This window comes from Camelus ferus, chromosome 25 (genome assembly GCF_009834535.1).
Source record: "Camelus ferus isolate YT-003-E chromosome 25, BCGSAC_Cfer_1.0, whole genome shotgun sequence".
Taxonomy (NCBI): Eukaryota; Metazoa; Chordata; class Mammalia; order Artiodactyla; family Camelidae; genus Camelus; species Camelus ferus.
The window spans coordinates 11,590,103-11,611,505 of NC_045720.1; the positions used below are offsets into that span (position 1 = coordinate 11,590,103).

Here is a 21,403-nt window from a genome sequence, read left to right on the forward strand (position 1 = left end):
ACTCAGATAGCAGCGTCAGGAGACAAGTGAAGGGACAGCCCCAAGGGACCCCATGGCCTCCTGTGATTTATAGCCCAGAGCCCCAGGATGGGGATGTGGCACACAGATGTGCATAGGGGCAGGCCCGCCATGAGCGGGGCTCTAGGCCATTGGCTGCACAAGGCCACCCCACCAAGGGCAAGTGGAGATCACTGAAGACTGAAATCTAGTCTGTGCTCTGCTCATCCAGCAGTGCACCTGGAATGGGACCGTGTTGGCTTGGAAAAGAGAGAGGCTTTTTCTAATTTCCTCAGAGTTGCCATTTGGGTTAGCTCTGTCTTGCATATATCTAACAATGGTTATGAAGACTTTCCAATAATATAGGAAAAAATGCTTTCACCAACTAAGTGAAAACTGCAGTGTCTCAAATTGTTGAACAATATGAATATAACTGCATAATGATTACAACTCTAAAACAAACATGCTCAGGAAAAAGAAGATCTGAGGTGACATATTGGTTCTTTCCCTTTTATTTTTTTCTTTCCCAAATTTTCATCAATATGGCCGTATTGCATTTATAATGAAAATAAATATTTAAAAGCAAAATAATGCAATGCTATTTATATATATTCAGCTTTCTCAAAGACAGATTGAAGTATGTGTGTATGTGTGCATGTAATGTAAATACGTACTGGGCTGGGGGAACCAAAGAGAAGCAGTGAGAAGTGTGTGAGATGCAAGTGGTAAGAGCTAAGGGAAGACTGCTTTATTTATAAAATATTAGCTACGCATCCTTTTCTGCCACTGCTGGCCAATTTCCCAACTCCATCATACACTTATTTTAACAATTAAAGATTTATTTGGTGTAATAAGTAACTATATTAATTTGAAAATGCCTCCCCTGTGAGGATTGAGCCTTGTAGACTCTGTAATGTGCACACACTTAATTAGGTCAACATCTAACTAAGAGTCCCATATGCAGCTCCCTGTTATCAGAACTTCCTCAGGCTGAAAGGGAGTTTTGCAGGCTTTCCTGTTATGTGCCTTCTTCTGAGAATCACTTTTCCTATAGAGGACTTGCTTTAGAGAGATTTGGAGTTTCATAACTGAGCTTCAGAAGAGTTGCTCTCATGATAATGACAAAGATAAGGAGATGCAGATGTGGACGCTGCTGATAACGAACACCCACTGAGTGTTCTGTGCCACGTGTGGGCCAGCGGGCCTCACGGGCGTCACCTCACGTAATCGTCATGCTCTTCTAACAGAGCAGGTGCCATTTGCCCCCCATGTAACAGATGACCAAGCTTTCAAGACGTATGTCACCTGCCCAAAGTCACCAGCTCTGAATCACCACCGTTGGGAATTCCACCCAAGTCGGCTTGATTCTAAGACCTGAGCTTTTAACCATGGCATTACAATCTTTCTCTGTGACAGAGGGAGGGAGGCAAATGTTTTATGCAAAGAGCCAGGTAGTACATATTTTGGGCTTTGTGAGCCAAGAGGCAAAACAGGCTGTTACATAGGTAAAAGAGAGAAAATGAACTTCAACAAGTTTTTACTTGACGAGACTCAAAGTTTTATTTATGGACATTGAATTTGAATTTCATATACTTTTCATATGTCAAGAAATATTATTACTCTGTACTGTTCATTTATTTATATTCAATCTCTTAAGAAATGCAAAAACCATTCTTAGCTTGGAAGCCATACAACAGAAAGCGGAGAGGGAGAGTGCAGTAGTTTGAAGACTGCTGTTCGGCAGGGATGTCCTTGGGTAGGAATGAATAGGATGCTTAACCAACGGTTACAGGGAAATTGGTATCCTAGGACTTTGGCTGAGAAAACAAAAAAAGATGTGGAATGCCAAGAAGGAAAACTCTAATCACGCTGCCATTCAGGTGAGATGTCTCTGGCACAACCTTCAGCAGCACTACCTACCTTTGCTGTGAGTGGCGAGGTTCCCATTTTGAATACAACACCATGAGAAATTCTTAAGGGAGAGTGAACAGAATACTTGAAATTGGAACTTGTCTAGAAAATCGAACATATGTTTGTTTGTAGGTTAAGTTTAGATGTTATAATTAGTTTGGAACTCTGCCTACTTCTCTCTCTTTCTTAATGTAACCCACTTGCTCAAGTAGAGGGAAGACGGAAAAAAAAAAGGAAAAAGCAAAAGGAGGACACAGAAGAGGTGGGAGAATAGGTATACTTGTGGCCCATATTTCCTTTATTCTGTCTTCAGGAACTCCAAGATTTCATCCTATTCCTTGGGGGAATTTATGTACTTACATAGCATTCAGCCAACTCTAGTGGAGACTAAGTGATGGAGAGAAAGGATACTGAGAGGATATTCAGGACATGGCCTCATCCCCATCTGGCTGAGGGACCTTCAGCAGGTGATTAACTTCCTGGATCTCCATGTCATCTTCTATAAAACAGGAGATCAGTTCAAAATGTGGTCATCCTTATGAACTGAGACTCTTGGTAATCTCCAAATCAGGACTAACCATTGCTTCTTTAGGAAATACATCACAAGCAGAGAGTGCAAATAAGGTAAATGATCACATTTTGTCTTCCAACACTAGGCACACTCTTAAAATAAAGTCGCTTTGAAAAAAGATAAGCTCCTGGAGTCCCCTGGGGACCTTGCATCATATTTTAGGAAACAGGATGGGGCTGTTACAGTTAAAGCTCAATACCAAATACATTAAACTAAGCCAGAACACTGTAGTCAAGACCCAAAGGGTACCAGTTGAACCTAGGAGAAGAGGTGAGACAGCATGATAACAACCTGCAGATACTGAGGGATTTATGTACCTCACCAGGCAGCAGGCAGACCCCGGGGTTTCAGATTCTTAGTATATCAGCACTGAAGCTGACAAGAAGGACGTAGTCAAAGGACCTAGGACTGAGTCCTGGCTCTTCCTTACTAGCTGTGTGACCTTAGGGATGTTATCCAGTATCCCGAGCCTCAGATTCCTATTTTTAAAATGGAGATAATATCAATGGAAAGTGTTGTAAGGCTCAGATTTACTCTTTGTTCATCTATTCAATGAGCATTTCTTGAGTTCCTTCTATGTGCTAGATGTGAAAGATAAAAATACATACAGTACAGGGTCGTGTTGCTCAGGAGCTCACAGACGAGAGGGAGGGGGTAGAGAGTAAGCTTCTGTGAGGCAGCCTGCCAGCGGTCAGAGCTGGGTGCCGTGGGAACAAAGAGGAGGGGTGCCCTGGGGACCCAGATGGAGTGTAAGTAACATCAGAGCAGAGTAGTGATGGATGAGTGGGGATGAGCCAAGTCAAAAGGGGAAAGTGTGTTCCAGGCAGAAGCAGCAGTATGAACAAGAAGACGCTGGAATGTTTTGCCCATGTCCTCCTGGAAAGTGTAGTGAGAGGAGTATTGGCAGATGAGGTGATTTTTGACACATGATTTTAAAGTTGTGTCATTTTTATCGAATCCAGTTCTCAGCTGGGTGATCGAGGTGATCGCTAGTGACACTAATGTTGGTTGCATGTACCTTTGACATGATGTGATGAGAATGGCACTCTGACTCTGTTGTCTTCCTCCTCCAAGCCCCAAATACCTGTCTCACTGTGAAAAAGATGTAAGAAAAACCCAAACTGAAGGACAGTGCGTGGCGTCTCTGACCAGTAGTCCTCAAAACGGTCAAGGTCATGAAAAACAAAGTCAGGGGAAACTGTTGAGAGAAGGAGACCAGATGACTAAATGTAACATGTGCTCCTGGAACAGAAAAAGGATATTAGGTAAAAATTAATGCCATCCAAGTAAAATAGGGAGTTTAATTAATAGTGATTACCAATCTTGGTTCTTTAATCGGGACAAATGTACCTTGATTATGTTAACAAGAGGGGAAATTGGGCGACAGATAGGTGGGAACTTTCTGTATTATCTTTGAACAAAAAGTGTACCTGAAAATATTCTAAAATAAAAAGTTTGTTTAAAAAATATACAATATGGCATCTCTTGACTATCGGTTAAGAAATGTAAGAAGCAAAGAACTTTCCCAGGCATACTACCATTATTTGGGAGGAATCTCCAAATCTCCTCTCAATATAAGCTGTGCTGAGAAAAATGGGTATTTCTGAGATCGGATCTCATTAAGCCTTATTGGAAGTACAGGGATTCAAAGAGAAGCAGAGCAAGATAGGAAGGGGTTCTTGGGTTTAAGATTCCCAGCAACTCTTTCTATCTGACACTTGATTTGACATGATAATATTGCAGCCTTTCTTCTGACATCCTGGAATCTGAGAGAAAGCCAATAGCATTCAGCACTCTTCAATGATCTTCATAGATCCCCAATCTGCTACCGGGGCGGGGGGTGTGGGAGTGTCCTCTTACAGAACTGAAGAAGGTGAATAATTTGCAATGGGCAAGCTCAAGGCATTAGGATGGGATGAAGGGTCCTGACTCTGGAGGGAACAGGCCTGGGTTCCAGGCACGACTTGAGCAGACCGCTGAGCCACCCGCCTCATCTCCATCATAAAGCAAGGATTTTGGAGTAGTTTCTTTCTTCCTTCTACCTTTGTTATTTTGGATCCATTTCCTAGACAGTTGAAAACATGTTCAGGGGCAACGGCAGCTTTTTTTTTTACAAGACTGAATATTTGCAGAGCCAAGAGGGATTTCTAAACCCTGACTTAGCACAACTATGTATATTTTGAAAGGCTACTTATTTTTCAGACTAATGAGTTTGGACAGTTCAACCTAATGTGGCACATTTTTTTTTACAGAAATGACCAATCTACCCAGGTCTTCTTTTGGTTTTTCTTATGTCAGCCGAGGTAGTTCTAGGGAAAGTTTGCTTCTTTTTCTCCTTTCCAGAGTTTCCTTTTCAAAGGGTACATTTTGCAGAGTCCTCCTGCTGCCCGAAGGCTGAGCACAGACAGCCGGGTCTCTTCCTCTGCTCTCTTCCCTTCAGGACGTAGCTGCAGGCCTAACACAAAGATCACTCGTCCAGACCTGAATGTCTCAAGACACCTGGAATTTAGCCCTGACTCTCTCACTAATGTCTAGTGAGCCCCTTGGCAGTGACTTTTCTTCTTTGGGTATCAATTTCCTTGTTCTATTTTATTAAGGATGAACTTTATCTTCTCCGTTGCTCTTTCTGGTTACAGATACTTGTCTCATTCCAGAGGATCTTAAGAAGGGAGGGGAAAAGCTTCACTCATTTGTTCATTCTGTCAGTCATCTCCTCATTCATCTATTGATTTCATTTTTCACCCACTCAAATATGTAGAGGGAACCATGTTTAGTTAGTTCCCAGATGTTATCAGAAAGCTTATATTTAAGAAGAAAAAACAAAGAACATTAAAACTCAATGTAATACAAATATACAGAAGGTGCTTAGTTGCCTAGAGGAGGAGTAACTAGCTCTGCCTGGTCAACCAGGGAACAACACCAAACCTGTTTTCACGTCACAGTCTGCACTTGCTGTTCCCTTGTTTCTGAAATATGCTTCCCCAAAACATGCTCATGGCTTACTCTGCAGCCTAACTCAGTTTTCTGCTCAAAGTTCCCCCTTTAGTGAAGACTTCTTCCATCTCTCTATTGTACTTCTTTTTTTTTTTTTTTTCAATTTTCTTCATTGTATTACGTATTTATTTGTTTATTTATCATCCGTCCACCCACTGGATGTAACCTCCAGGAGGGCAGAGGCCTCTCTCCTGTTGACCACAGTATCTCCAGTACCTAGATCTGTGTCTTGTGAATATTTGTTAAATGCTGAATGAATGGATGCTGAGTGATGCACAAAAGCTTCCTGGAGGAGGTTGGTGGTAATTCAGCTGAACAATTGAGAGCATGAGTAGGAGTTACCAAGGCAAAGGCAGAGTGAGAACAGGAATTCTAGGCAGCAGAAGCCTGTAGGGGTGAGGAAGATTGGATTGTTACCCAAATGGCAGATAGTTTGGTGTGGCTGCAGTATAGGGTGAGATGGTGATGACAGTGGCCAGTCATGAGGCTGGAGATATCAATAAACGGATCGTGCATATATGGTGTGTGTGTCTGCCAAGCAAGGAAAAGGGATTCTGGGCAATGAGGCTGAGGAGCCATTGAAAAAACCCAGTCAGAAGAGGGGTCGTATCCCCTTATCTTCCCAAACCATATTATGGCTTGTCCTTCAAATCCCCAACACCGCCAGCCCCCTTCTGTTGGCATTGCTCTAAGCTGGGGTTTTTCAGACAGTTTTGACTGTGATGCTCAGTAAGAAATAAATTAAACATGATGTCCCAGTTCATAGATAAACTGATAAGTGATAGATAGATAGATACGTAATAAAACTACATGCAATGCATTCTATTCTATTCCATTCGATTACGATTAATTTTTAAAGTGTTAGCTGCTCTTACTAAACTGATTTGTCTACCCACTGTTTTCAAACTCACCTGTAATTGGGCTATGATATGTATGTATGTGTGTATATATATATATATTTTAACTGCAGATTGCATTTGAGAAAGACTGAGTAATATTGCTTTACCATCCAAGGGCCAGGCCCAGACATTTCTACATCAAAGAGCACACCCCAGGCAAATGGCCTTTGACCCTAAGATCACTCAGATCCCACGCTGGGAGAATTCTGTAATAAAGAGCTGGGAGGCCAGTTAATGGTCCTTGCCTTCAGCAGCCAAAGCTCAGGGAGTGGGCTGCCTTGTGATCGTGTGCTTCTGAGCGTGCCAATGGCAGTTGCCTTTCAAAGCACAGATGTATTAAATGAGCTCTTTAAAATGACCTGGTTCCTGGCAGGAAGCCCCAGGGGATGTGCAAGAATTTCTTGTGAAGATCATCATTGTTGATATCAGTCGTCCTCACAAAAAGGCATTTAGTAGACTTGCATACGTGTGTCATGGTTGGAATCTGCCTGGTTTATGGGTTGTTGATTTTAACTTGCAGGAAGATGGATTTTTGAAATAAACCTTTGCCTACAGCAACCAGAGGCCTTCCAGATCACGTTCAGTGCGGCAGAAGGCAGGGTACCGAGGGGAAGGAGCATAGCATTGTGAACTTGGAGACCTGGAATTGAGTCTAAGACTGTCTTCCTGTGTGGCCGTGGGCAAGTCATCTCACCTCTTTAGACTCAATTTCCTTACACATAAAACGGATGTGACAATACCTTCCCTTGACTTCACAGAGGCATTTTAGGGATTAAAAACAATAACATTTGCACAACATTGTAAAATGATTATAAATCAATATAAAATGTTAAAAAAAAAACAATAACATTTGTACAATGATAGCAGTTTCTATTGAACATAAATGATGACAATTAATAAACATCTTCCAAACTGTAATAAAACTACCATCTTACAAATGAGGAAACTGAAAGATTAAAAACTTAACCAATGAAACAGCAATAAGTGATGATGCCAGAATTCAAACCCAGGACATTCTGGTTTTAAAGTCCTTGCTGTGAATCACTATGTTGGAAAATAGACTTTTTAGAGGACATATGGGCTCCCAGGCTGTGTGCTTCTTGATGGAGAGGCACTGCTGCCTGTCTCTTAGTTCTGACAGTGGCTGGTACAGAGAACTCGCTCAGTCTGTGTTAGTTGAAAATAAATATCCTCACTTGTCCTCCTTTTCCTCCTTCTTTTCAGGATTCTTAAATTATTGTTGTAATTTTTTGGATGCAAAGATTGCTCTGTCACCCGACATAGCTCACTGTCGCATTTGGGGTAGCAAATAAGCAAAGGCTGGGCTGGCTTCAGGAATAAAATTTGTTCAGGTTGAAAAATATATAATTAACCAAAGCCTATTTTGTTATTTCCAAATTTGGGCGCCAGCAAGGAGCACATGCCATCAGGAAGTCACATGGCAAAGGCTCACACTACAATTGCATTTTAGAGTTGCTAGAACGAACTTGAAGACTGAAGTTGTTGTCCAGCTTGGTTGAGCTCAATTTGGGACAAGCTTATTTGGAATTCTCTGCCTTTCCTGTAAAGGCTCCAGCAAGGCAGAGATTGCAGCTTCATAATCCAGACTTTTACCTGTACTTATTATGCACACACTACAGTGAAAGGCACTAGAGCCATCTCTCGGTATCCAAGGGGTATTGGTTCCAGGGCTCCCCCACCTACCCCGGGCAGCAAAATCTGAGGATGCTCAAGTCCCTTATATAACATGGTGTAGTCCTTGCATATAACCTAAGCAATCCTCCCATATACTTTAAATCACCTCTAGATTACTTCTAATACCTAATAAAATGTAAATGCTATGTAAATAGTTGTAAATACAATGTAAATAGTTGCCAGTACTCAGTAAACTCAAGTTGTGATTTTTGGAACTTTATGGAATTTTTTTCTCTTACATCTTCTGTCCATAGTTGGTTGAATCTGCAGATGGGGAACTCATGAATACGGAGGGCCGAATTTACATGAGTCTGCTAGGGCTGCCATAATGAAACACCACCGACTAAGTGGCTTAAACAACAGAAATTTATTTTTTCTTGATTCTAGACCAGAGTTCAGGTGTCTGCAGGGCTGACTTTTCCTGAATACCTTTATCCTTGACCTGCACATAACTGTTTTCCCTCTTTCTGTCTTCACATGGTCTTCCCTTTGTGTGTGTGTGTTCTAATCTCCTCTCCTTATAAGGGCACCAGGCAGATTGGATTAGGGTCTACCCTAGTGACCTCATTTAACCTTGATTATCTACCTAAAGACCCTAGCTCCAACTGTAGTCGCATTCTGAAGTACTAGGGGTTAGAACTTCAACATATGAATTTGGGGGTTGGGGGGCACAATTCAGCCCATAACAGTCACAAAGTGCAACAAAATAAGAATGACAAATCGGGAAGGAAGGTATAGCTCAGTGATAGAACGCGTGTTTACTGTGCACAAGGTCCTGGGTTCAATCCCCAGTGCCCCAATCAAATAAATACATCAATACATAAATAAACCTAGTAACTTTCCTACCCACCAAAAAAGCTTAAAAATAATAAATTTAAAAAAGAAAAAGAAAAATGATGATTAGATCTACCGGTGACTCTTCCAAGATGTAATAAGATCTTGGGACCTGGAAATGAAAGGGAGACAAACAAAATTCTTTACATTTGTGTATTTTTCACTTTTACCTAAGGAATTTATTTTAATTCCTTTTCGTGCTCTTTTGTTAGACCAACAAGATCCTTTTCACATTTGGGAGTTGCAGGTTATTTCCCAAGGGAAGGCATTATCTGGTGACACTGTGACATGTAGGTGACCTCCCTATTCTGTGAGAACCACTCACTGCATAGACACATGCACCTCTCATAGGAGCCATGGAGGAGGAAGAGAAATATTTCACCATCAGAGAGAAAGCTGTGGCAGTCAGGTTGATTTTGTGCTCTTCTTGAGCCTGTCCAACACAGAGTTGCAGGCAGGATCTTGCGGTGGCTCCAGATGGAGCTTGTGCTCGTGGTTAGGACGTCTGCTCAATCTAATGCGATTCCCACCACTCTGTCCAGACTTCATTGCCTGAGAATACTCTTCAGACTTGTCACCTGAGCGCTCCCTATGCTGATTTTTGCTATTTCAGACTCAGCCTGCGTTCTGCTTTCCTAGGTAATTACCCCTTTTCCTTTCTTCCTTTGTCTTTATCCGGGTTTACTGAGGTATACTCTACATATAGTAAAATTTACCCCTTATTTTAGGTGTATAGTTTAAAGGGCTTTGAAAAATGTACACCTTATGTACTTGTGCCACAACTGAGATATAGATTATTTCCGCCCACCCCCAAAATAGCTCTATTTCTCCTTTGCATTCTTTCTTCAACATTTAATAGAGTTCAAAAGTGAAACCATCTGGGCCAACTGGTAAGGATGCAACTTGGAATTCAACTTCTTTAATGGATAATAGACCACGCAAGTTACCAAATTCTGTTTTATTATTATTTAGCTCGAGGAGTTTGTGTCTTTCGAGGAATCGGTTCATTTATCATTACATTTACTGGAATAAAGTTGTTTAAAATATTCCCTTCCTATCCTTTTCATGTCTATTGGAGCTGTAATGATGTCCCTTCTTGCATTTCTGCTATTGGTCATTTCTGTCCTCTCTTTTTCATTTGATCAGTCTAGTTGAAGGCTTACCAATTTTGATAAAGTCTGCATTGAGCATATAATAACACATGTGTGAGCAGACGAGACAGTTTTTAAGAATTTGCCTTGTAATTGCAGGATGGTCCTCAAACAAACAATTGCTGAAGAGTGAAGGGGCACTAGTAGGAAATTTGGTTTCAAAGATGAACCACCAGTTGTGGCAATATGATTATAATTATCTTAATAATAAGTAAGTCTTTGTGCTTAGTACAGTCAGTCTGTGATTAGTGGTTTGTGTGGATTGTATTGTGTGGGTTATTTTAATCTGACATTGTAAATATAAAAATGAGGCAATAAGTACCTTAGATTTACATTTAGCACAAAAGCTAGCTACATGCTTCATATGCTTTCCATTCATGCTTATTCGTTTGGCAGGAGAGATACAAGCAGGGAGCATTTTTTGACGAGATGTAGGACAGTGGTACTGCTAGACTATCGGGTCACATCGTACTCAGGCATCAAGGAAAAGAAGCAGCAACTGAGCTGGAAAACCAGTTAACGGCCCACAGTCTCTCTTCTGAACTGTGTGGTCAGATGTGCTCTGAAACTCAGAATTTTCATATTTCTTAAAGGTAATAAGATGTGTGTGTTCTCCCTTACTTAACACCTTCAGCGGGGGTCTGGGGCAGCCCATCATAATCAAACACTGGAAGAACATTGACCATAAATAACCTTACAGAATTTGCTGCCAAATGAGTTACTCCAAAATGCTGTTTTTCAAAAACTTTTTTTGGATTTTGAGACTGAAGATAAGAAAGGGCTAAAAACATACACGGTCAAAATAGCCCATGAAAAATATCCTAAATCTCCCATAAAAATGGTATATTGATTTTGTGTATAATGTGCTATCTTTCCACTGGAAATATGGCTTTCTGGGAGGAACAGCCAATTGTTCCTCCAGGGTAGAACAGATTGCTGTTGCTTTAGTTGAGCACCAGATGAAGTAATTGGCTTGCATTTCAGGGCCTATGTTGAATGGAAATTATGCTTTCTCTCTTTATTTTTTGGCTAAGCTTGTACAGTTGAATTTGGGGAGATTAAATCAATGTATGGTTGATACAACTCTACCGTAGAGTGCTTGCTTGAACGGTTTTACATGAGCCAACAGGAATAGACAGGAGTAAAAATAAACACCAGTGCCAAACTACAGGCTTCCGAATCAGCGACACATTTATAAGAAGTTAAAATATATTCACAGAGATGGCAGAAGATGATGTATTCCGAGGTCTGCACAGAAGCGAGTTAACGCGGCAACACAAGCTAATGAATTGGTGGTATCCAATGTGTTCACACTTGTCTGTGTCAGGTTTTGTACTGCAGTACTTAAAATAATCCAAATATATTTTAAAAAATGAAATCTGTATGAAATTCCAGGGCTCCACATGATACAGATTGAGTGTCTCTATGGTTTATTCTAGATGTAGACAACAACATGGCAACAATAATTAAATAGCACACTGGTCATAATTAACGTTCCTTGAGTACTTACTATGTGCCAGGCACTGTTCTATGTGCTTAAGACATTCATTCATTTAACATTGATTTATTCTTTCAATAAATACTTAGCATCTGCTTTGTATTAGGCATTGCTTTAGGCCAGTGATACTCAAGTGGGAGAGATGTTGCCTTCCAGGGGACACTGGGCAATATTTGGAGACATTGTGCTTGTTATAACTGGGGTAGTGCTACTGGCATCTGATGGGCAGAGGCCGGGAATGCTGCTGACCACCCTGCAATACACAGGACAGCTCTTACAACAAAGAACTACCCTGTTCGAAATGTCAACCGTGCTGAGGTTGAGAAACCCTGTTCCGGGTGACAGAGATACAACTGAACAAAAGAGACGAAATGTCTACCTTCATGGAATTTACATTGCAGTGAGGAGAAATCAACCATTTAAAAAGTAAATATTTATCAGTTATCTTAGAAGGTGGTGAGGGCTTTAAACTATGGAGGGAAAAAAAAAACAGGGGAAAAGGATCGGAAATGTGTGTGTGAGTGTGTGTGCGTGTGTATGTGTGTATGTGTGGTTGGCTGCAGGGCGGGGGATTGAACATTTAAATAGAGTGTTTAGGGAAGACCTTGCCTAAGAGGTGACTTTGGAGAAAGCCTTGAAGGAGTGAGGGGGCACTCCTGAAGATACCTGGGAGGAGAGTTACTTCCAGGCAGAGGGAACTGTGAGAGGAAAGGACCCAGGCAAGGAAAAAAACCCAACCCAGCAAAGAGACCACTGTGACCTGAGGAGAGTGCGGGAGGGGGCCCGGGTTTAGAAGGATAGGGGAGGGACATTGTGCAGGGTTTGTAGACGAGTGCAAGGATTTGGCTTTACTCTGAGTGAGAAGGGAAGCCATGGCAGATGTTTGGGCTAAGGAGTGGCAAGAGCTAATTTATGTTTCTAAAGGACCTTGCTGACCACTGCGTTGAGAATCCACCACTGAGGGCCGAGGACAGAAACAGACAGACCATTAGGTAGTCATGGCAACAATCCAGTGAGAGAGTGTAGTGACTTAAACAAGGGTTCCAGCGGTTAAAGGTGAGAGGTGGTTGGATTCTGGACATGTTTTTCAAGGTTGAGGTAACAGAATTTTGTGAATGCATATGAGGTAGAGGGGAAGAATCAAGCAAGTTGACCTTTTTGTTTGCTTGTTTTTAAACTGAGCCCCTTGAAGAATGGAATTGTCATTTACTGAAATGGAGAAGGCTAGGGTAGGAGTAGTTTGAGGTGGAAATCAGAATCATCGTGTTTAATTTGGATTTGTTTAATCTGAGATGTCTATTCAAGCTTTCAAGTGGAGATGCCCCAAAACTCATGACCACTCTGTAAAATAGGTACTACTATTAGCCCCATTTTGCAGACGAGAAACCAGGAATAAAGAAGTGAAGTAACTTTCTAAGATCACCCAGCTACTGAGTGAAAAAACTCTGGGTTCTGATGATACAGGCTGACATCTTCCTGAAAAAATCCCATCAGCCCCTCCTTCCTGGGAAGATACCTCCTGGTCCTCATCCAGTGGATGGCCCTGAACAGCTCTTGGAGAGACAAATGCCCTGCACCGAAGTGAGTTCTTGCGACAGAACCTTTTATGCAGTTGGTACCTGAAAGTTAAGCCGCTGTCTCTGCCAACTTTTTCTTGGCTTGGTGTGATAAAGCCAACCACAGTGTAAAACCTAAGGACGAGATGAGGATTCTGCAGTTGCAGGCAGCTCGGAAGATGATCATTTATCGAACATCTACATTAGAAAGACCACTGTCTCTGGGGGTTTCCCCAGACAAACTCGCATTAAAACCCAACCTCTATCAGTCACTAGATGTGATTTCCTGGGGTGGAAACTTAGCTTTTCTAAGCTTGTACTGAGCAAACAGATAATGCATGTGAGAGCATTACCTCTATGATATGTCAACATATTTCAATGGCTTTTCCATCCCAAGGGCTCACACCTGATCAGCCCAGTGAAGAGGTCCATTCACTGCTGCTTTAGTGGCTGTAAAGTCTGTATGGTTTTGCTGTATTTTTGTTTATTGTCTGCTCTCCACTCTAGAAGGTTTGCTTTCTGAGGGCATGAGTTTGTCTGTTCTATTTATTGTTCAGGGAAGTGCCTGGCACATAGTAAGCGGTTACTGAATGTCTTTTGAATGAAGAAGTCAATAATCCTCACTGTAATCATTCCTGAGAGCTCGGCTCTATTTTTAGCCCCGTTTAACAGATGTGGAAACCGAGGACTTAGAGAAATGGAGGAAAGTATCCAGAGCTACCCAGCAGCAGGAGTCAGAACCTAGTCACATGATAGTGAAATGGATGTAAAGTGTAGAAGACCCACCACTGAGTGTATTAGCAGTAGCAGAGTCTAATAATTAAATCTTTCTGAGTTCAATGCCCAGCTCTGTTTGACCTCTCTGTACCATAATTCCATCGGTAAGTGGGAGATGATAATAATAATGTACCTACATTATAGAGTTTCTATGAGGAGTAAATGAGTTAATACAAATATAGTGCAATGTAGCAAGTGCTATTATCATTATTAGATAGTATTAATATATTTTGTTCTTTAACTTATAACAAATATACACCTTGCTCCCATCCTCCACTTCAACCTTTGTATTTCTTAAGTGTGTCCAAACTTTAGCAAGTATTTACTTATATATATATTTAGTTAACTTGTGTAAACCCATTATGTGAATCACTTTGGATTATTAAATGGAATATGCTAGGATATGGTGAATGGGAAATTGTTTTGTGCAACTTAGGAAACAGAAGAACCATAACAGAATCCTCTGGAGAGATAGCCTGATGAAGGTGTAACCAATACACTTGCAGGTTTTTATTTTTAAATAATACCCAGTCACTAATGCAGTAATGACTCGGAGCATAACATTGATTTCTCTACGGCAAGGTGGACTGTATTTTCCTGCTGCATTGCCAGCTCTCATCTTTGATATTAAGCTGCCTCCCTTCAATCCAATATCTGTCAATCTGGCTTTCAAGAAAGAAGCTTCAGAACAGTGTGGAGGCTTTGTCATTTTTGTGGATGGGTGATGGAAGATTTTGTGTGTGTGTGTGTGCTTTGTTTGGTAAGAGTCATTTACTTTTTAGCTGAGCTAGAATCTAGCCTATTATGGTGCCCTGTGCAGCTAAATTCCTTAGCAGACTGGTGAGGCTCTTAAATTCTTTTAAAGAGATGGCTTTCGGAATTGGCTGTTTTTCAGGTGCCCTCTAATGCCTTAAGCGGAACTACCATTTGATCTATGCAAATCTCCTTCTAGCCTGGAAGTATTGGCACCTCTCTGCTGAGGGGAACAGCATTTTTCAATGCACCTAGATCACAGTACACTAAATCCTTGAGGAAACTTAAAAAAATCAAAACCAAACTCTTACTATTGAGCTTTTCCCAACATCTTCTTTTCCAAAAAACAAAAAACAAAAAAACAAAAAAAACAACCTTAGACAATGCACAGATGTCAGAGATTATTAGTTAAGCCTAGGTGAAAAATTCTTCCATTTATTCATTCATTCCTTTATTCACATATTCATTCAACATTATTTCTTGCAGGCTCACTACATGTTGGGTATTTTGCTAGATGACAGAAGGCAAAGTGCATATACAATTATTAACAACAACAACAACAACAAACTTTCTGCCCTTATTTTCTTTATGAAAGCTGAGATTTCAGAGCAGATGTCCCCCACCCCCCTTAGCCTCATGTCTCCATTTAGCAAACCGATATTAAGCACCTGCTGTGTTTAAGGAATGGTGCTAGGCATTGAATGTATATAAATGTGATCTTCAAATCTTAATGAGGAGAAACATAGTGTACATATTCAAAGATATCCTCCAATGGGTTTATGATCTATGGTAGGCAGAATTCTAAAATGCCTTCTTCCCCAGATGTCCAGCCCTAATCCCCAAGAGTGCGAATACGATAAGAGATCACATTCATGGTTATGTTACATTTTATAGTAGAGGGTTTTTTGTGGTGTAGTTAAGGTTACTAATCAGTTCACTTTGGGTAAATCAAGAAAATTATTGTTCTGGTGGATCTAATCTAATCACTTTAAAAACAGAATTTTCTTTAGCTAGTAATGGAAAAGGAAGTCAGAGGAATAGAATTTGGTGTAAGGGAGGTTGCTGAGATAGAGGGAGCCACAGGGCAAGGACATAAGAGCAGCCTTGAGATGCTAGGAGTGGTAGCTTGCTGACAACCAGCACGAAAATGGGGACCTCAGTCCTACAACCCAAGGAATTGAATTCAGTCAACATGAAAGAATTTATATATGTATAGTATATACAATTGAAGCATAGTCAGTTTACAATGTTGTGTCTATTTCTGGTATACAGCATAATGCTTCAGTCATACATGAACATACATATATTCATTTTCACCATAAGTTACTACAAGATATTGAATATAGTTCCCTGTGCTGTACAGTATGAACTTGTTTATCTATTTTATATATATTAGTTAGTATCTGCAAATCTCTAATGCCCAATTTATCCCTTCCCACCCCCCCACCCCCAGTAACCATAAGTTTCTTTTCTATGTCTGTGAGTCTGTTTCTGTTTTGAAAATAAGTTCTTCTTCTTCTTTTTTTTTTTTTAGATTCCACATTTAAGTGAGATCATATGGCATTTTTCTGGTTTGTTAATTTTCTTTAGTATTAGCTTGTTTTCTTTTTGTTTTTTATGACTCTGTTGTATGCTTTTGATTTGTGATTACCCTGTTTTTCACGTATGTCAACCCTTTACTGTATTTGTTTGCTTTAGACTGGTAGTCATATAGGCTCAAACACATCCTAAAAAGAATTAAAAAAAAATAAAAAAGAGTGAAAGAGAAATCTATATTTTCTTGCTCCCCTCTCCCACCTTTTATTATTTTGATGCCTTTTTTTTTTTTTTACATCTTCATGATTATTCTCTTGCAACTCATCATAGTTATCGCATTTCCAATTATGGTTTTCTCATTTCTATAGCTTCCTGCTTCTTTTCTATTTAGAGTAGACCTTTCAATATTTCCTTTAGGATAGGTTTAGTATTGCTGAATTCTTTTAGTTTTTGCTTGTCTGTGAAATTCTTTATCTCTCCTTCTACTCTAAAGTATAGTCTTGGTGGATAGCGTATCCTAGGTTGCAGCTTTTTCTCATTCAGGACTTTGAATATATCTTGCCACTTCCTTCTTTCTAGCAGTGTCTGTGTAGAGAAATCAGCTGAAAGCCTTATGGGAGTTCCCTTATAACTAACTTTTTTTTTCTCTTGCTGTTTTTAGAATCTGTTCTTTATCTTAAAATTTGGCCATCTTAATTATAATATGTCTTGGTGTAGGTCTGTTTGGGTTCTTGTTTGGGACCCTCTGTACTTCCTGAACTTGGATATCTGTTTCCTTCTTTAGGTTTGGAAAGCTTTCAGTTATGATTTCTTCAAATACCTTTTCAATCCCCTTTGCTCTTTCTTCTCCTTCTGGACCCCTCATTATGCATAGGTTGGCATGCTTTATATTATCCCATAGGTCCCTTATATTGCTTGCATTGGTTTTTACTTGCTTTTCTATCTGTTGTTCTGATTAGGTGACTTCTGTTTTCCTGTCTTCTAAGTCTCTTATTCATTCCTCTGCATTATCTAGTCTGCTTTTGACTGCCATTAGCTTGGCTCTTATCTCAGCCATTGAGTTTTCTGTTTTTAATTGGCTCCTCTTTATAGTTTCTATTTCCTTTTTATAGTATTCTCTGTCTCTATTCATAGTCTCTCTTATTTCCTTCAGTGCTTTTATCACCCCCTTTTTGATGACATGATCTAGTAGATTGTCAAGGTCTATCTCATTGTTCATTCTTTAGGGGACTTCTCTTGTCCTTTTAATTGGGAGTGGTTCCTCTGCTTCTTCATTTTACTTACATTTCTCTGGCGTATGAATTTAGGAGTATCAGTTATCTACTGTGGTCTTGAAGGGCTTTTTTATTTTTTGTTTGATTGTTTTTATTTAAAGTGGGAGCATTCCTGTGTAGGCTGTGCGCATCTAATAGTTTTGTTGCAAGGGCTGTTCTTAGCATGGATGGTTGCCACGTCTTCCTTCCATGTGTTTTGGCTGTTTTCCCTCTGACTGGGGGTGTGGTTGGTGGTGTGATGATCAGAGCCTGCCCTGATTGTTGTTGTGGAGTAGGGCTTCCTTTTTTGTTCTGTGGTTGTCACAGCCTTGACAAGGGCCAGGTCTGCTCCCCAGTTGCTGGCATAGAGGCTTCTAGACCCGTTTCTGAGCTGTGGTGTGTGGCAGGCAGAGTTGGAGCACTTCAACTGGGAAGAAGATTCACTGAGTGTACCTCCTCAGGACATGTCCACTGGGAAGTGGCCTCTGTGGTGTTGTCTGTCACGTGTTATGTGGGCTTAGAAAGTACTCTTTGTTGACACTGCCTTTGTTTCCACCTTAGCTGCAGGAAAGTCAGCCATCTACTCTGGTGTTCCTCAGGTTCTGAGCCCCAGAAACCACCAGTGCAAATCCAACAGTGTCCAGTGCTAGGACCCACCATAATGAGCGTGCAGTCACACACCTGAATCCGTGGTGTGCCACAGGGTCAGTGCAGACCCCAGCCCCTCCTCCACCTACAGTACTCCCCTGAGGCTGCCTTTGTGCAGTGGGCCCCAGCCCTCTGCCTGGGCTCCTCCCTGATCTCCAGCAGCCAGTCCTGGCTTGTCCCTGCTAGCTCGCATCTAGGGCTGGGGATGGCAGGGACCCTCAGTGTCTGTTTCCCTGAGTTCTGTCTGCCAAGTGCTTGCCACTTTCCTCCAAGCCTTGGAAGCTCCACTTCTGTCCCCGCTGGCCTCTTGGCTAGAGAGGGGACATCCCAGCTTGAGGGTGCCTTTCTTCCTTTGCCACTCCCTCCCTGCAGGACAGGTCCAGCACCAATTTTTTTCTTTTTTCTTTTTTTTCTCTTACTGGATTTTGTGAGAATCCTCCTGTATTTCGAAGCAAGAGACACCCTGCCAGAGTTCAGTACATGTTCTGTGCAATTCAGTGGATTTGTAGATGTAATTCTTGGTGTATTTGTGGGAGAGGGTGAGCTGTGAGTGTCTCTACTCCACCGTCTTGCACCTCCCCCCTTGGAAAATCAACATGAGTGAGTCTTGAAGCAAATTCTTCCCAGGATCACCAGCTGACACTTGACCTCAGCCTTTTGAGACCCCAAGCAGAGAACCCAGCTGAGCCTGCCTGGACTTCTGCCTTCCAGAACTATGAGATTATAAATGGGTATTGTTATAAGTAGCCAAGTTTGTGGTCATTTTTACACAGCAACTAAAGAAAGAATTTATCATCCTTGGTTATTTTGCATTTTTATAGATATTTTGTAGTTAAGATACCTTACCACTTGAGTGGATGCTAAGTGACCTGTGTAGTGCTTTATGACTGATAATAGAACTACCTCTTTATATTTGCACAAACCCATCCACCTAGTACTTTCTCATACAATTTTCTCATTTGATTTTCACAGCTTGTGCAGAATCATTATCTCCATGTTAAAGACGAAGAAACTGAGAATGGGATGTAATGTGACTTGTCAACTAGTCACCCTAAGTGGTTAAGAGTGGAATTTGGATTCAGAGCCCAGCACTCAGTTTACTCGGGCAGATTCATCAGAAGGTTGGTAGGTTACCCCAAATACGCTCTTTTTGTCTCACTTTCTCTTCATTCCGCCTAATGTCATCATCAGTGTTGTCATCAGTACTGAGGGCATTCTCCCCCTCCTGCTGGTCTACTAAATGCTCATTAACTAAATACAGTCAGTTAAAACAATTTTGTTTTTTAAAAGTCAAAACATTTATTGGGTACCTATTATATACCATGGCACGTGCTGTCAAGCATGGCAAACAAAATGACAAGTGTCCTCTTGTTTATATACGTGATATTGAGTCAGGGAAATGGTCACCAAGAGGATGCACTTCTGATGCAAGTGAAATACGTAAAAAGTGGAAACAGACTTCTTTTTCTGCAGCTAGCTCACAAAATAAGACAATCTAGCAATCCTTTCTGTGTCGCTCTGTAAACATTTTCCCCCCAGTTTTATTGAGATATAACTGACGTATACATTGCATTAGTTTACAAAATATAATTAGATATATGTGTATATTGGGAAATGACTACCACGGTAAGTTTAGTTAACATCCCTGGTGGATATATATAATAATTGTAACATAATTGATTTTTTTCTTGTGATGAGAAATTATAGCAGTTACCTCTTTTTTTTTCTGGTGAAGAGAACTTTTAAGATCTACTCTTATAACAACTTAACAAAAAATGCAGCATTGTTAACTATGGTCACCATGTAGCCACCACACTGTGCACTAGATTCCTAGAACTTATTTATCTTATAACTGGAAGTTTGTACCTTTTGATCATGTTCACCCATTTACCCCATCCCTCTCCACCCCTGCCCCCAACCTCTGACAACTACCAATCTGTTCTGTTTCTATGAGCTTGGATGTATTAGATTACACATGTAAATGGGATCACACAGCATTGTCTTTCTCTGTCCGACTTACTTCGTTTAGCATAATGCCTTCAAGGTCTATCTATGTTGACACAAAAGTTAAGATTTTTTTATGGCTGAATAGTATTCCATTGTGTGTGTGTGTGAGAGAGAGAGAGAGAGAGAGAGAGAGAGAGTAAATATATCACAGTTTCTTTATCCATTCATTCATTAATGGACTCTTAGGTTGTTTTCATGGGTTGGCTATTGTGAGTAATGCTGCAATAAACACAGGGGTGCAAGATATCTCTTAAAGACAGTGAATTTGTTTCCAGCAGATATGTAAACATTAAAAACTTCTGTATGATCTTGTCCTTTTCTCAGTGAAAGAAGTTTTGGGGAAATATTCCTATTTTCAGAATTTTCTTTCAGAAGAATGGTTAGGGCAATTTCACTTGTGCTGGAGAAACTGGAATCTGGGAGCTTGTAAGATGAATTTCAAGATTGTAATCCTGCCAGTTTCCTAAACCAGTAAACCTCCCCCAGCCCTCTTCCCACCCCACTGACCCCCTGAGAATGACAGATCAGTGAACAGGTCTTGGGAAAGCCAGCAGAATGTGTACTTCCTCTCCCAAGACTTCCTTTTGCCCCTTTGAATCAATCCCGCTCCCTGGCTGATTGAGAACAAAGGCCAAACCACTCTCTACATAGGGCAGAACACCCACTACCCTGAGCTATAGTCCCTCGATGCGTTTTTCTCTCTTTTAATTTTTTTACCCCTTGTAAAGTACTTTTTAGGTAGGAAGAAATAAAGCCCAATAGCAAATAAAATTTCAAATCTGGCTTGAGCAGCTACCTAGCTATACCTGTTACCAGCTCATCAGACAATGTGGGTCAATGCAGTCTCACAGTGTCTGTTGCAATCTGCCCCTGTTTCAACTGTTGTCATGGCAATAGGATTATGTAGGGGTGGCCATCCCCCCACCAAAGAACATTCTGTGCATAGACCACACTTGAAGGATGTGTGTCGGCAGATAAAGGGAGGGCTTAAAAAGGCCATTTTGTGACGAGGGTCAGCTCCCGAAGGCCTGTTTAGGAGGGGTTTACAGGTTGCAATCTGTCGGGACTCATCTTGAAGCCAGTTCTGTGTGGCCCGCTTTCTGCTTTCACTTGGATTACAGCAGATCTGGGGTAGGTGAGGATGGCCCCTGTTCCTCCGTGTCCGCTGTTCAGCCCTCACTTTGTAGAGCATTGCTGAGAAGCCACTATCTCAATGCTTGAGAATCTGAGGACACTCTTCTGGTGTGTAGCTTCCATGGCTGCTCTTTTGAGCAGATGGAAGGGACCTCGGGGAAGTAACCTTCATTTTATCTGATGAGAAAA

At 41.0% G+C, this 21,403-nt stretch overlaps 1 protein-coding gene across 1 annotated transcript in view; it reads left to right on the top strand.

Annotated features, from left to right (window-relative positions):
• The window catches only part of LRATD2 (LRAT domain containing 2), a 112,429-nt gene that overhangs the window by 65,503 nt on the left and 25,523 nt on the right, over nucleotides 1-21,403 (top strand). Inside the window, exon 4 of the transcript XR_004315262.1 lies at nucleotides 19,046-19,194. The gene's annotated coding sequence lies outside the window, so the exon portion shown is untranslated. The remainder of the gene's footprint in view (nucleotides 1-19,045; nucleotides 19,195-21,403) is intronic.